The sequence below is a fragment of the Xenopus laevis genome, chromosome 7S (assembly GCF_017654675.1).
Source record: "Xenopus laevis strain J_2021 chromosome 7S, Xenopus_laevis_v10.1, whole genome shotgun sequence".
Taxonomy (NCBI): Eukaryota; Metazoa; Chordata; class Amphibia; order Anura; family Pipidae; genus Xenopus; species Xenopus laevis.
This window is the reverse complement of record NC_054384.1, coordinates 40,105,809-40,120,518: the sequence shown is the minus strand read 5'-3', so window position 1 is coordinate 40,120,518 and position 14,710 is coordinate 40,105,809.

Genomic DNA, 14,710 nt, shown 5'->3' with positions numbered 1-14,710 from the left:
CTTCTTCTGGTCACTAGTCACGGCACCAAAATGTTGTGTATTCCACAATATTATCCGTATAGTGTATAAGAGAAATGTAGAGTCCGCAATTTACCACAGCCAGGTAAAAGATGCAACCAAGGTTCCCAGAGATGAAACGATTTATTCAGATTATCCAGCCCAGAGACAGCAAATGATACAGAGATCTTTCAAAATGTGCCCACAGGTTATACTTCCTTCCTTCTCTCTCTCTGCTTCCTAATCTCTTCTCCTCTCCTTCCCAATCTCTCTCTCAACCAAAAACCAACTCCATTGTTATATTGTTTCTAGGCCATTGACCCAAATGGAGAATGGTTCTGATTGGCTGATGACAAGTTAAACAGGAAAACCAGCTAATTTCTTTAGATGTCCCTTTTACCAACAACAACTGTACAAACAGTTCCTCTTTGAAATGTAAAAGACCCTCTCAAGATGGTATCTTGGAATGTGTCCCACCTATTTCTTATCTACATTTTATTACAAGACAGGATGTCCTCCTTTGAGGGAGGCAAATACCTGGGGGTTAATTATAATCCTTTGAAGCAAGCAGGAATTCCTACATGTGTGAAATGTGTGTACAGCTGTCATTGGAAAAATGCTAGATCTTATCATATATTACTACAAAAATAAATTGAATTATTTGCAATGTCCTTTTCAATGTTGTTAATATTTTGCATTTATGTACTTACTGTAGATAATTCACATTACCACCTATTTTTAACAATCAATACAGTAATGCAGAAAATGACATAAGGGTAATAGGGACCTTAGATTGTAAGCTCACATGGCAGGAACTGATGGAAATGTGATAGGGAATTTAGATCCATATGGCAGGAACTGATATGAATGTGGTACAGACCATAAATTGTAAGCAGTCCACAGTAGGTAAACATTATTATAGCTATATAATAGAGAGAAATGAATTCCCTATATAAAAACAAAGTGCTAATAACAAGAAGTTAAGTAAACCTACTTATTTACAAAATGATATTATAACAATATAATATAGTTTTGTAAATAACCCTAACCAGGCTAGGTTAGGTTTGCTGCTCCGCAAGTCCTTCCCATTCAGAAGCCATGTTACAATATCTTGCATTGATGACCTAACAAGATTGAAATGGGCTGCAAGGTTGGATATATGGCTCTGAACCATTAGACTGTATCTGTGCTATAAAACCAGAGGTTATGTATGCATAGTTGGCCAAAGGGACATAAAAGGGGCAGATGTATCAAGGGTCGAATTTCGAGGGGTTAAATCCCTCGAAATTCGACTGGGGAATAGAATCGAATAGGGAATTTGGGCGAATTTATGCGCTGGCGAATAGTCGAATGGGCGAATATTGGCCCGGTGAATAGTCGCACGATCGAATATACGATCAAAGGATTTTCATTCGATTGAATGATTGATCTAATGCCTTTTTATTCAATCAAAAACTTAGAAAAGGACTTTCCCATAGGCTTTTAAAGCAATTCGGTAGGTTTAATCTTTCGAATGATTTTTAAAAGAGACAGTACTTCGACTATCGAATGGGCGAATAGTCACAGCGTTTTTTCGCTCGATCTATTAGAATCATTCTACTCAGGCGAATTTAGTCGAGAAGCACAAAAAACTACTCGAAATTCGAGTTTTTTCCCTCTATTCATTCACCCGAGCTTGGTGAATGTGCCCCAAAGTGTGAGTGATTTATACGTCTCTACCCATAATGCCTCATGTCAGAGTTAAACTCTCATTTGTGGTATTAAGGCAGTGCTATGTACATGGCATGAGGCAAGTAAATACCTTCTGTTTTCAGAAGGCTTTACACTGCACACATACATAGTAAGATAGATTGGAAAAAGAAACACATCCATCAAGTTCAAACTTTTATGTGTATACAGAACCTGCCAAACTGCTAGTTGATCTAGAGAACCCCCCCAATCATAGCTCACAGAAACCTAAATAGTTCCAGCACAGAACCCCCCACACCCTCAGCACACTCACACATATCACCCCCACCCAATGCCCATATTGTAGGATAGAGCTTAAAAAAGTCAATCTGCAAAAACAACTGACCCACTGTCAGTTATTTATATCCCTTCACTGTTCCTGTGTATATATGGTATATCTTTTAAGCCTCAGAACTGATCATTTGCTGTCTTGATTTTAAAAAAAATTGTCACCCTTTCCAATTGACCCTGTGTATTTTGCCAGCAGCCAGTATATAAAATGAGCCCTCTTTTCCTGATTGCCCCCTGAACCTGTGCCAATTTCCAGTGCAGACAAAATATTTAGACAGTCCCCCTTCCTGAACCTGTGCCAGCATCCAGTGCAGCCACATAAAATATTTAGCTAGCCCCCACTTCCAGAACCACGTATCTGTTCAAGCAGCCAGTAAAAAGGTAACCGCGCCAGCATCAAAGATTCAGTGCAGCCACATTAAATATATATTAAGCCCCCACTTCCAGACCCATGTACCTGTGCCAGCAGTCAGTAAAAATGTAACAAGATCCCGCTGAACAGTTCCAGTATCAGTGATTCAGTGAAGCCACATTAAATATTTGTTTAGCCCACACTACCTGACCCTGTGTACCTGTGCCTGCAGCCAGAGAGTGCCACATAAAATTGGTCCAACTCCAGTCTTTTTTTCTGTGCAAGCCAGAGCCACATCCGCATTCTGCCTCCCAAGTTTTACCACTAGCCATTAGAATGATGTCTGATGTTGTGAATTTGTTTTTTTTCCTCCTGAGAAATGAGCCCCCCTTGATGATTATGCCCCAGCAGGTTTGCCTGCCTACCCATAGTTTCAGCCCTGCCTTTCACTTAGTACCACAATGTCTGTTGGGCCTAACCCTGCTGACTGAACTAGGGAGCCTCATTCCCTGCTCCTGATGCATGTTTGATAAAGCCCAAATATACTGGCAAAATGTGTGTCAGCTGTAGGGAATAGGGCTTCTCAATTGTACCCCCCTTGTGTGACCCCCCACATGAAAGTCTGCCTGCTGTAATTTCTTACATTGCATTACCTTGCATAAGATTAAAAGGTACTGAGATTAGCGGCAACATTTTTTAACCAGGCCCATTTTTGTGACCACACCCCTTAATTACCATGTTAATTTTATAAAATTTAACAGGCTATGAAAGTTTGAACATATTTCGGTGTTTTTTTTCAGTTATTACAGTTTTGCTAATGAAGGTGAATTGCCCATTAAGCTGTTAGTCTAACTTTCCCAAGGGACCTGTTATCTTATATTGTTACAATTACAAATTGTTTATCTTGAAATTATTACAAAAGTATCTTATCTGCTGCTCTGGCTGTTCTGGGCTCTGCCAAAAAGCCAATTTAGTTAGAAACATTGTTTCTTTTTCTGGCTGTTCAGTGCAGAGAAAAATTGTATTTTCCAGTACAAACAAGGGACTGCGGGTTGAGCTGTCAAAAGAGAGACTGTCCCTCTAAAAACATGACAGTTGGGAGGTATGTTGTAGACACCCCTAAAGCCCTGTACTGTTCACATCTCAGACCCAGACTGAAACTGCCCAAATTGTTTACCTGTTTACATCTCAGCAAACTGCTGGTGGGGCACCAGCACTGTGTTGCTGTATGTAGCACAGTATGAACTGTCATGATAAGTTTCCGTGTCTCCTGCTTTATTCTGCCTTCCCCCCGTGTGTCCCATACTCTTGCTGCCTTATGTTCCCTGTGTGTGCCATATTCTGGCTCCCCTATGCACCCTGTTTGCACCATACTTTGCCTGCCCTATTCTCCCTGTGTGTGTCATACTCTGCCTGCCCTATGCTCCCTGTGTGTGCCCTATTATCCCTGCCCTATGCTTCCTGTGTGTGCCATACTCTGCCTGCACTATGCTCCCTGTGTGTGCCGTATTATCCCTGCCCTATGCTTCCTGTGTGTACCATACTCTGCCTGCACTATGCTCCCTGTGTGTGCTATACTTTGCCTGCCCTATGCTCCCTATGTGTGCCATACTCTGGCTGCCCTATGCTCTGTGTGTGTGCCATACTATGCCTTCCCCATGCTCTGTGTGTGTGCCATACTCTACCTTCCCCATGCTCCCTATGTGTGCCATACTCTGCTTTCCCTATGCTCCGTGTGTGTAATGGAGTCTGAGCGGGGTGACCAAGATGGCGTCCAAGATGGTGGCTCCCTGGTTCCTCACGGACGCAGACGGATGACGCCGACCTCTTCCCGCACTCGGATTGGTCGCCGGCGACGGAATGGGCGTCGGCGTCAATAATGGGCGCCGGTCGCACATGTCAGTGCGTCAGTCGCTGATGTCAGCGCGTCCGCGCACACGCCATGACGCCGATGCGTCCAAAATTGGCGCCAAATCAGGGCCTATAAGAGGGAACTCTGGATAATCATCAGTGCCCAATTATAGGTTTAGTTTACTACTCCTGGGTGTGATTCATTTGCGAACTTCCTGATATTTGTGTACCGACCTTTGCCTGAAATCTTCGACCTTGAACCTCTTCTGCCTGGACTGATCTTGTTGCCTGTTTGACCATTCTTCCGTCTCATCCTCTTCTGTACTGCGAACTTGGACATTGTTATTTCCTCCCTTGGTCCTCACTACTCCTGAGGCCTTTGGCCTTACATTATAATTGGGCCATGGACCCTTCGGAGGAGAATCCAGCGCCGCCTGATGTCGGTGGAGCGCTTCGTGGTCTGGCTTCCCGGATGCAGTCCTATGAGGTACAGCAGTCTCACTTTGGCCAGGCTCTGGAAACCATTCTTGCTAAGCTGTCGGCTTTAACACCCGCCGATCCTATTCCTGCACCTGTACCTGCGGCCCCGCTTCACATCTCCGAGCCCCGCATTCCGGCTCCTCCACTCTACAGTGGTGATCCTGCAGCCTGCCGTGGGTTTATCAACCAGTGCGAGGTCCACTTTGCACTCGCACCCAGCCAGTTCGTGTCTGAACGTGCCAAGGTGGGCTTCATATTCTCCCGTCTGCAAGGGAAGGCACTGGAATGGGCTTCGCCTCTATGGGAGAAGGAGGATCCCATTATCGATGATGCTAGAGCCTTCGTTCGAGAACTTCGAGTGGTCTTTGATGCTCCGGGTCGTGCCACTGCTTCCTCCGCACGCCTGTTCCATCTTCAACAGGGAACTCGCTCAGTCTCGGAGTACGCCATTGAATTCCGTACCCTGGTTGCAGAGACTTCGTGGAACAATGACGGGTATCACGCTGCCTTTTACAACGGCCTGGCGATACGTATAAAGACTGATCTGGTGTCCAGGGAAATTCCATCCCGTTGGGAAGATCTAGTCGCCCTGGCCATAAAGGTAGATACTCGGCAGAGGGAGTTTCAAGCTGAACTCGACAGAGAGCGCTCCCCAACCAAAAGATTCCACAGGTTCCAACCGACTCTGGCTCCTCGTTTTCAAAGACCCTTTCTTCTCAACCCGGCTTCCACCTTGTCTTCTCCAAATCCTGCGGTTCCTGCCTCTTCTTCCCTGCCTTCGGAAGAACCAATGCAGATCGGACAGGCTCGTCTAACCGAACAGGAAAAGCTTCGGAGAAGGGCTGCTGGACTTTGCCTCTATTGTGGTGGAAAATCCCACTTCGCCTATGAGTGCCCAGTGAAGCCGGGAAACGCCAACACCTAGGTAAGACTGGGGAGACTTACCTGGGTGGAATTGGTCCCTCTCCCCATTCTTCTGCTCAACGCTTCCTCCTTCCTGTGCAGATTCGTTTTGGAACCCAGACGATTTCTTCTGAAGCTTTCCTTGACTCCGGCGCAGCTGGGAATTTCATGGATAAAGCCTTCGCTGAAAGCCACTCCATTCCCCTGCGATCTCTGGCTGTTCCTCTTCGTGCATTGGCAATTGACGATCGTCCACTGTCCTCTGCTACAATCTCCCATTCCACCGATGAACTTTCCGTTATTGTGGGATCTATGCACCTTGAAAGATTGTCCTTCCTTCTAATCGATTGTCCTTCTACCCCCATTGTTCTTGGGTTGCCCTGGTTGAACATTCATAACCCAGTAATCGATTGGGCTTCGTCTCAGATCTCCCGATGGAGTTCCTTCTGCCAGCAAAATTGTTTACCCACCAAGTCCATCATTAAAGTTTTCATCTGTGTCTTCCAATTCTTCTTTGCCCTTTGTTTATCAAGCCTTCTCTGATGTCTTCAATAAAAAGTCTGCCGAAGTCCTGCCTCCCCATCGTCCCTATGACTGCCCCATCGAACTTCTTCCTGGAACCATGCCTCCCAGGGGTCGCACCTATCCGCTTTCTCCTTCTGAAACCTGTGCCATGAAGGAGTACATTCAAGAGAATCTGCAGAGAGGCTTTATTCGTCCTTCCTCTTCCCCGGCTGGAGCCGGCTTCTTCTTTGTAGAGAAAAAAGATGGAGGTTTGCGGCCCTGCATTGATTATAGGGGTTTGAATAAAATCACAATTAAAAACCGTTATCCCCTTCCTCTCATCTCCGAACTGTTCGACCAACTCAAAGGGGCTTGTCTTTTCACCAAGTTGGATCTTCGTGGGGCTTATAATCTAATCCGGATCAGAGAGGGAGATGAATGGAAGACCGCATTCAACACCCGGGACGGGCATTATGAATATCTGGTAATGCCATTCGGTCTCTGTAACGCTCCCGCGGTCTTCCAAGAATTTGTAAATGACATTTTCAGGTATTTACTGGGCCAGTATGTGGTGGTGTACTTGGACGATATCCTTATTTTTTCCAAGAACCTTGCTGAACACCGTCTTCAAGTCCAAGAAGTCCTTTCCCGTCTGCGGAGAAATAACTTATTTTCCAAATTGGAGAAGTGTTCCTTTGAAGTATCGTCCATCTCTTTCCTTGGGTACATCATTTCTCAACAGGGTTTCAGAATGGATCCTGCCAAGGTCTCCGCTATCCAGGACTGGCCTCTCCCCACCAGTGTTAAAGCTATCCAAAGATTTATTGGCTTTGCTAATTACTATAGACAATTTATCAAGGGGTTTTCTTCCAAAATTGCTCCCATTCTTTCACTCATCAGAAAAGGCGGTAAGCCTCAGCATTGGCCATCTTCAGCTTTGGAAGCATTCAAGGATCTTAAAACTTCTTTTTCTTCTGCCCCCATTCTCAGACACCCTGAACCACTCCAGCCATTTTTCATTGAAGTCGATGCCTCAGATATTGGTGCCGGAGCAATTTTGTCCCAAAGAGCGGCGACTGACGGGAAATTGCATCCTTGTGCTTTCTTTTCTAAGAAATTCACCTCTTCTGAACAAAATTATGATGTTGGAAACCGTGAATTACTGGCCGTAAAACTTGCCTTAGAAGAATGGAGACATTTGTTGGAAGGCTCTTCTGTCCCTGTGACCATCTATACAGACCATAAAAATCTTGAATATATCCAGTCTCTCAAACGCCTCAACCCTCGTCAGGCCAGGTGGGCACTATTCTTCTCTCGTTTTAATTTCATTCTAACTTTTCGGCCTGGTGCTAGAAACAGGAAAGCAGATGCTCTTTCCAGAAGTTTTCTTCTTGAAGATCTTGCTTCCACCGAACCAGAGTCCATTGTACCTCCTACCAAGATCATCGCCGCTCTATTTCCATCCTTGGCCTCCCAGTTATTGTCAGTCCAACCTTCTGCTCCTGTAGGAACCCCTCCTGGTGTTGCCTTTGTCCCCCCTGAACTCCGTCATTCCATTCTGGTTCAGTCCCACAGCTCCAAGCAGGCCGGGCATCCTGGAATCAAAAAAACCACTGAACTTCTGTCTCGTCTTGTATGGTGGCCTTCCCTAAGAAAGGATGTCAAAGACTTTGTTTCTTCTTGCTCTGTATGTGCCGTATCCAAGTCTGGACGTTCCCCTCCCAAGGGGTTACTCTTACCACTACCCATTCCTTCTCGCCCATGGACTCATTTATCTATGGACTTCATCGTAGACCTCCCTAAATCCTCTGGTTACACTGTTATTTGGGTGGTAATTGACAGATTCAGTAAAGTCGCACATTTTACTCCTCTTCAAAAACTCCCCTCTGCTCCTGAACTTTCTTCATTATTCATTAAACACATTTTCCGCCTCCATGGTTTCCCTGCCGAAATTGTCTCTGACCGTGGTTCCCAATTTGTTTCCAAATTCTGGAGATCCCTGTGTAAAGCCCTTGGTGTTTCTCTTCAATTTTCTTCTTCATACCATCCACAGTCTAATGGAGCAGCAGAGAGGGTTAACCAGGCCCTTGAACAGTTTCTTGTATCATTGTGCCAAGATGATTGGGCGGATCTGCTTCCATGGGCTGAATTCGCACATAACAATGCCTTACACGTCTCCTCTGAAAAATCCCCTTTCTTCTGTATGTATGGTCTTAATCCTTTGGCTTTTCCTCAGAACTTATTACTCACCAATGTCCCTGCCGCCAATGACCAAGCTGCCCACATGTCGGCCATCTGGCACGCCACGGTTGTCAATCTGGAGAAAAGTTCCTTGGTCCAGAAAAGGTTCGCGGATCTAAGAAGAGTCCCTTCCCCTTTGTACGCACCCGGTGACAAGGTTTGGTTATCCACCCGGAACATTCGTCTCAAAGTCCCCTCTCCGAAACTTGGTCCCAAGTTTATTGGTCCCTTCTCCATCTCTGAGATCATCAACCCGGTGGCTGTCCGTTTACAACTTCCCTCGGAAATGCGGATTCCAAACGCCTTCCATGTCTCTTTGCTCAAACCTGCAGGTACTTCTTCTTCTTCTTCCTCCTCAGCTCCTGTCTTGGTGGACGGTCATCAAGAATTCGAGGTAAAAAGAATCCTGGACTCCCGAATTTCGAGGGGCACTCTACAATACCTCATTGAGTGGAAGGGATTTGGCCCTGAGGAGTGCTCCTGGGTAAAGAAATCAGATGTCCATGCTCCTCTCCTGGTCCAAAAATTCCATCGGCAGTTTCCTTCTAACCCAGGTGGTCCTGAGGCCCCCCCTAGGGAGGGGGGTACTGTAATGGAGTCTGAGCGGGGTGACCAAGATGGCGTCCAAGATGGTGGCTCCCTGGTTCCTCACGGACGCAGACGGATGACGCCGACCTCTTCCCGCACTCGGATTGGTCGCCGGCGACGGAATGGGCGTCGGCGTCAATAATGGGCGCCGGCGTCGGTCGCACACGTCAGTGCGTCAGTCGCTGACGTCAGCGCGTCCGCGCACACGCCATGACGCCGATGCGTCCAAAATTGGCGCCAAATCAGGGCCTATAAGAGGGAACTCTGGATAATCATCAGTGCCCAATTATAGGTTTAGTTTACTACTCCTGGGCGTGATTCATTTGCGAACTTCCTGATATTTGTGTACCGACCTTTGCCTGAAATCTTCGACCTTGAACCTCTTCTGCCTGGACTGATCTTGTTGCCTGTTTGACCATTCTTCCGTCTCATCCTCTTCTGTACTGCGAACTTGGACATTGTTATTTCCTCCCTTGGTCCTCACTACTCCTGAGGCCTTTGGCCTTACAGTGTGTATGCTGTACTCTGCCTGCCGCACTCTCTCTGTGAGTCCTACTCTGCCTGCCCTAATCTGCCTGAGGGTCGTGAGCCTGGTAGGGTTTGTTCTGGGGGTTTGTTAGCATTTGGAAATCATGTGCTGTGGTGTGTGCTGGGTTATCCAGAGGGGGTAGTTTACAACTTTTTGTACATTATTTATTGGAGAATTTGAACTAAAGTTACTGTTAGATTTACATTTTTAACAGGTATAATATGTGGTCCCTCAGTTCCTTAATATAAAGTACCAAACACTGGAGGCAGGTATAGCGGGGAGATCCCCTGCACGTTTATTTAGTCATTGATGCAACGTTTCGGGGGCGTGCCCCTTCGTCAGACATCTGTACAGTACAGTAAATTGGGAGAGGTGCCGACCCCTCCAACCTACACTGGGCATTCACTTTCTGGACAAGAACTGAGGAAAAGAAAAATCTCCTTACTACTCCTCACTTCCTCCCCATGGCACCAATCTAGTCCCACACCCCTATCTAAACTAAACTCTCCATAATGCCCCAAACCCTTGCCTAGTTTTCACATTCCATAATTCCCTAATCAGCCATGGCTATATATATTGTACCCCAAGTGAAATCAGCCCATAGCACTAGGAGCAAACTTTTCTTTCCTACACCAACACTTCAGCCATGCATTTAGCTCCCACTTGCTTTCTTTCTGTGCACGGCACAGGTAAAACTTCCAAAAAAATTACACTGGAAGACCTTCCCTTAATCTTAAATTCTAATTTGATGTCCAATTTAAATAACTAAAGGTAAAAGTAAATGCTGCACATATATTTCCTGTTTGGATTAACTAAACCCAGTAGGTGGCGGATTTGTATCACCGGTTAAAATAGAATGCAGATTTAGAATTTATGTTAAACAAAACAGTTGATGTTGAGTTGCAAACTCTTAGCTTATTGCTTTTATAGTTTTTTCTTATACTATATACTGTATACAAGAAGTTACACTCAATGCAATATACACTTAATTAATTTCAACTTTGCAAGCGTCATTTCAGCACAGACTATAAATACAGCTCTTCTTAAGATGCAGCAAGAAAACAGAATAATTCCCATCTGCAGAGTAAAAGGAAATACCAAATAAAAGGTTTGGGCACATTAAAAAAGGGAGCATAACTACTTACCAACATTCCAATAAGAATGATACCCCCAGCATTGCTGCCACAATTTATCAGTTTTTTTAGGCTTGGGGGAAGTGAAATATGGCTAAAATGAGCATTCCAATATTCAGTGCAAGCACAAATTGGGGTAGAAAATATATGCATGCACACAGACCATTTAGAGCTCTTATATTTTACAATGACACATACTGTACATGACATGATTTATTGTATTTTAAGGTCAACAGTGACCCCAGACTGTCAGCCCTCTAAATTATACCAGCCACTATAAACACAAGGATGCAAAAATGTACTTTAAAAACTTTTCCTTTAATATATATCATTGGTGGTCAGTGCTGAAAAATAGTTCATAAGGCATGTGATGAGATGGCAGCCTTGAATGATGCAGATTTTCAACTCAGGATGATCAGGCAGGGCCAGGCGCGCATGTGCCAGGCTAGGTGGATGTCATTTACAAGATCAAATATTGCAACTGTGATCTTCAAAAAGTAACTTTCTCCTGGCTGGCTATACTAAAAGTAAAGGTTGTTGAGAAAAATAAATACAGCATTATTGTAGTCTATAATGGGTAATACTTATTTTTGGGCAATATTGTCATAATACATCCAGCATTTAAAAATGGAATATACAGTATTTAAATCGCATCTATGATTAGCTGCTGCATTTGGTACATACAGTGGGACTATTTTATTTGTCTTCTGTGGTTACTGCCTAAAACATGGCCCAGCTTATTTAAAATTTACCTCTGCTGTCTCCCATTGTCTTCATGTGGGGAAAGACAGCACTGGTACTTTTCGGACAATTGTTGCTTGAAAATGTGAGGAATAAAACTTTTTATTTTGATCAGAGCTTAAAGAGTTACACAATATGGTATGTGAACAAGAGAAATGCAATTACAGGGTCTTGTATTTGTTTTCCTGTCGTAATGTATCTGTTGTAGTTGGCTAAAATAAACTTTTTAGGATATTTACTGGAAGTGTTATTCATGATATGCACACTCCCACACATTACTGATCTCCAGTATTAGGCAACATTTTTCACATAAGACATCTGCAGTCTGCAATAAAAAGAGAACTCTGGATGAAAGACAGTACAACGCTTCAGGCCACATCCAAAGCAAGTCCTTTCCTTTTCTGTGTTTCTGAAGAAGAGGTTTTTACATTGTAACCCAGCCATGAGAAACACTCTGTCTTCTTTGTGCTTTTCTTTGTATTGGAGCTGTCATATGTACAACTGGTAAGTGCATGTGCCAGTCCAAATCAGCACAGTTAATATATTTATACAATCAAAAACCTAGAACACTTATTTTCTCAGGCAGAGTTTTCAAATGACTGTCCCTGGAATTGTGTACTGTTGTGTTTAACTAGATGTTTTCTCCATTTCTACTGAAAATGTTGTAAATTTATGTAGTGTGAAATAATCTTTCTACAATACTGGTTTATTTAGCTTGTTTTGTTTTTCCCTTGTATAGATATGGTGGGGAAAATTCCCCAAAAGGCATTGAAGTCTACAGGTGACAACAATTTTTGACGCATGAGAAATTGTGTTGCAAATTTTTAATGCGTGATAATATTTTTCTATTAGAGTCTATGTGGGACATTCACTAAGATTCGTTATTGCGCCAGCGTCCGCTTCGCCGCACTTCGACAGGCGTATTTTCGCCAGCGCTAAATTCACTAAAATCCGAAGTTGCGCTCAGGGGAAGCATAAGGTTGCGAAGTTGCGCTAGCATTAATTCGCAAAGCAAAGTTACGCTACCGATGCTTAATTTGCATACAGCGCCAAATTCAAGTTACAATGGAGGTATATGTAGCAGCAATACACAAGCCTGGGAAACCTTCAAAACAGTAAATAAAATTTTTATTTTGCCCTACAAATGTGCCCACTGTATAGTTAAATTGCCATGAGTTAGGAAATGTAGAGGGGAAGGAGGGTAGCCCCAATGTATGGCCCCAAAATGTGTCATTTTAGCGGTGAAACTCTGTATGTTTCAGTAATGTAAAGCGCCATGCATTTAGGCTACTAAAATATTTATTTAAACATTAAAAATACCATATTATTTTTTTTTTCTGTCAGAATGAATTTCTAAAGCTTATTTATATATTATAGAGAAAATCAGACAGACATTGAAGAATTGGCACTGGTATAACAACAGGGTCGGACTGGCCTGCCGGGGCACCGGGAAATAACCCGGTGGGCCCCAGCCTTGGTGGGCCCCTAGGCCCTTTACTTAATTACCTGCGACAGCATTATTATAAAACAAGTTATTCTGTACCATGCGGTGCGTGCGACGGGTGATGGAACACATATGCAGGCAGGCGGCGTGTGGGCCTCACCAAAATCAGAGCCGGTGAGTGAGCCCACTGCCTCCTAGCAGCTAGTGTCCTGGTGTCCATCACTAGTCGATTCACGTCTGCCCACAATGCCTGCCAGCACTGGTTGGAGGCGGAGCCGATGATGCTGCTGCTGCTGTGTGCAGCCTAAGACGCTGACGTCACGGTGCGACGGGTGAAGGAACACATATGCAGGCAGCCACAGGCGGCGTGTGGGCGGCGTGCCCTACCAAAATCAGAATTGCACCGCTCCTGTGACTGTGGGTCCACATCGCCTCCTAGCACGTAATGTCCACAGTCCATCACTCACTAGTCGTCGCTTCACTTTCGCCCAACCATAGTGCCTGCCACTGCCAGTACTGGTTGGAGGCGGAGCCGTGGATGCTGCGGCTGTGTGCTGAAGTCACGTGCTATTGGCTGCATTGTGCCTGCAGGTTGCACGTTAATTGTACGTTTCAGGCAGGAGGCAGCCAACGTATACCTGACATGGGCATTCTATTAGGTGCGGCTTTCAAGCACATCGTGGGAGCGATCGTGGGTATCTTCTCTTCTTTACATCAGTTCAGCAGGCAGCATCAGCTTGGCAGTGGCACTCCCTTACTGTCCAGTGACACATCATACCTAGCTTCACTAATTCTGAGACCTCCAATTGAACTCCTTGTTGCAGCATCACAGAAGGTGGCACAGGTACTGACTTTTGGTCTAAGTCTAACTAAACAAAATACAAAAAAATGTTTTGTGTCATTGTTAATAGGGTGGGGATAAACAGACAAAAAGTTGCAGGGTGATATTATGCCTTTAAGTTAACTTTTATTATGTTATACAATGGACAATTCTTAGCAACATTTCAATAGGTCTTCATTTTTTATAATTTTCAAATTATTTGCTTTCTGACACAGGTATTTCTGACACCAATACCTGTTGCTAAGGTAATTTAGACCCTAGCAACCAGATCAGTGCTGAAATTCCAAACTGGAGAGCTGAACAAAATGCTAAGAAATTAAAAAATCACAAATAAAAAAATTAAGACAAATTGCAAATTCTCATAGGATACCACTCTCTGGGTCATAGTAACATTTGAATGGGATTCTGTCATGATTTTTATACTGTAGTTTTTATTTATAAATTACATTACTTACACTGCAAATACATTACTCTACCATGTAAAAATTAATTCCTGAAGCAGCAAGTGTATTTAGTTGTAATATTGGTGTGTAGGTGCATCTCAGGTAATTTTGCCTGGTCATGTGATTTCAGAAAGAGCCAGCACTTTAGGATGGAACTGCTTGTAGATCAGCTATTGTTTTTCGAACTCAATGTAACTGAAGGGGTTGTAGCAGGATTTTTACTATCGAGTGCTATTCTAACAGGGTTACCTTTCCATTGTTCTTCTGATAGGCCGCTGGGGGGGAAAGCGAGGGGGTGATATCACTCAACTTGCAGTAAAGAGTAACTGAAGTTTATCAGAGCACACGTCACATGACTAATATAATAATTTGTATGGGGGGGGGGTGGGCCCTTGAGTTACGGTTTCCTGGTGGGCCTCAGGCACCCCAGTCCGACACTGTATAACAATACTGTACTTCCCTTTCACTCCTCACATACTCCTCATTGCCTATAATTCCACATATGCCTTTCTGGCATATATTTACTCCAATAATATTATAAAAGAGGATTATGAATTAGTTTATTAACGTGACAGGTCCCCTTTTAACAGAACACTTTGGCATTGCTTTTTGAATTATGGCTTTTCTAGATATTAAATCCTATA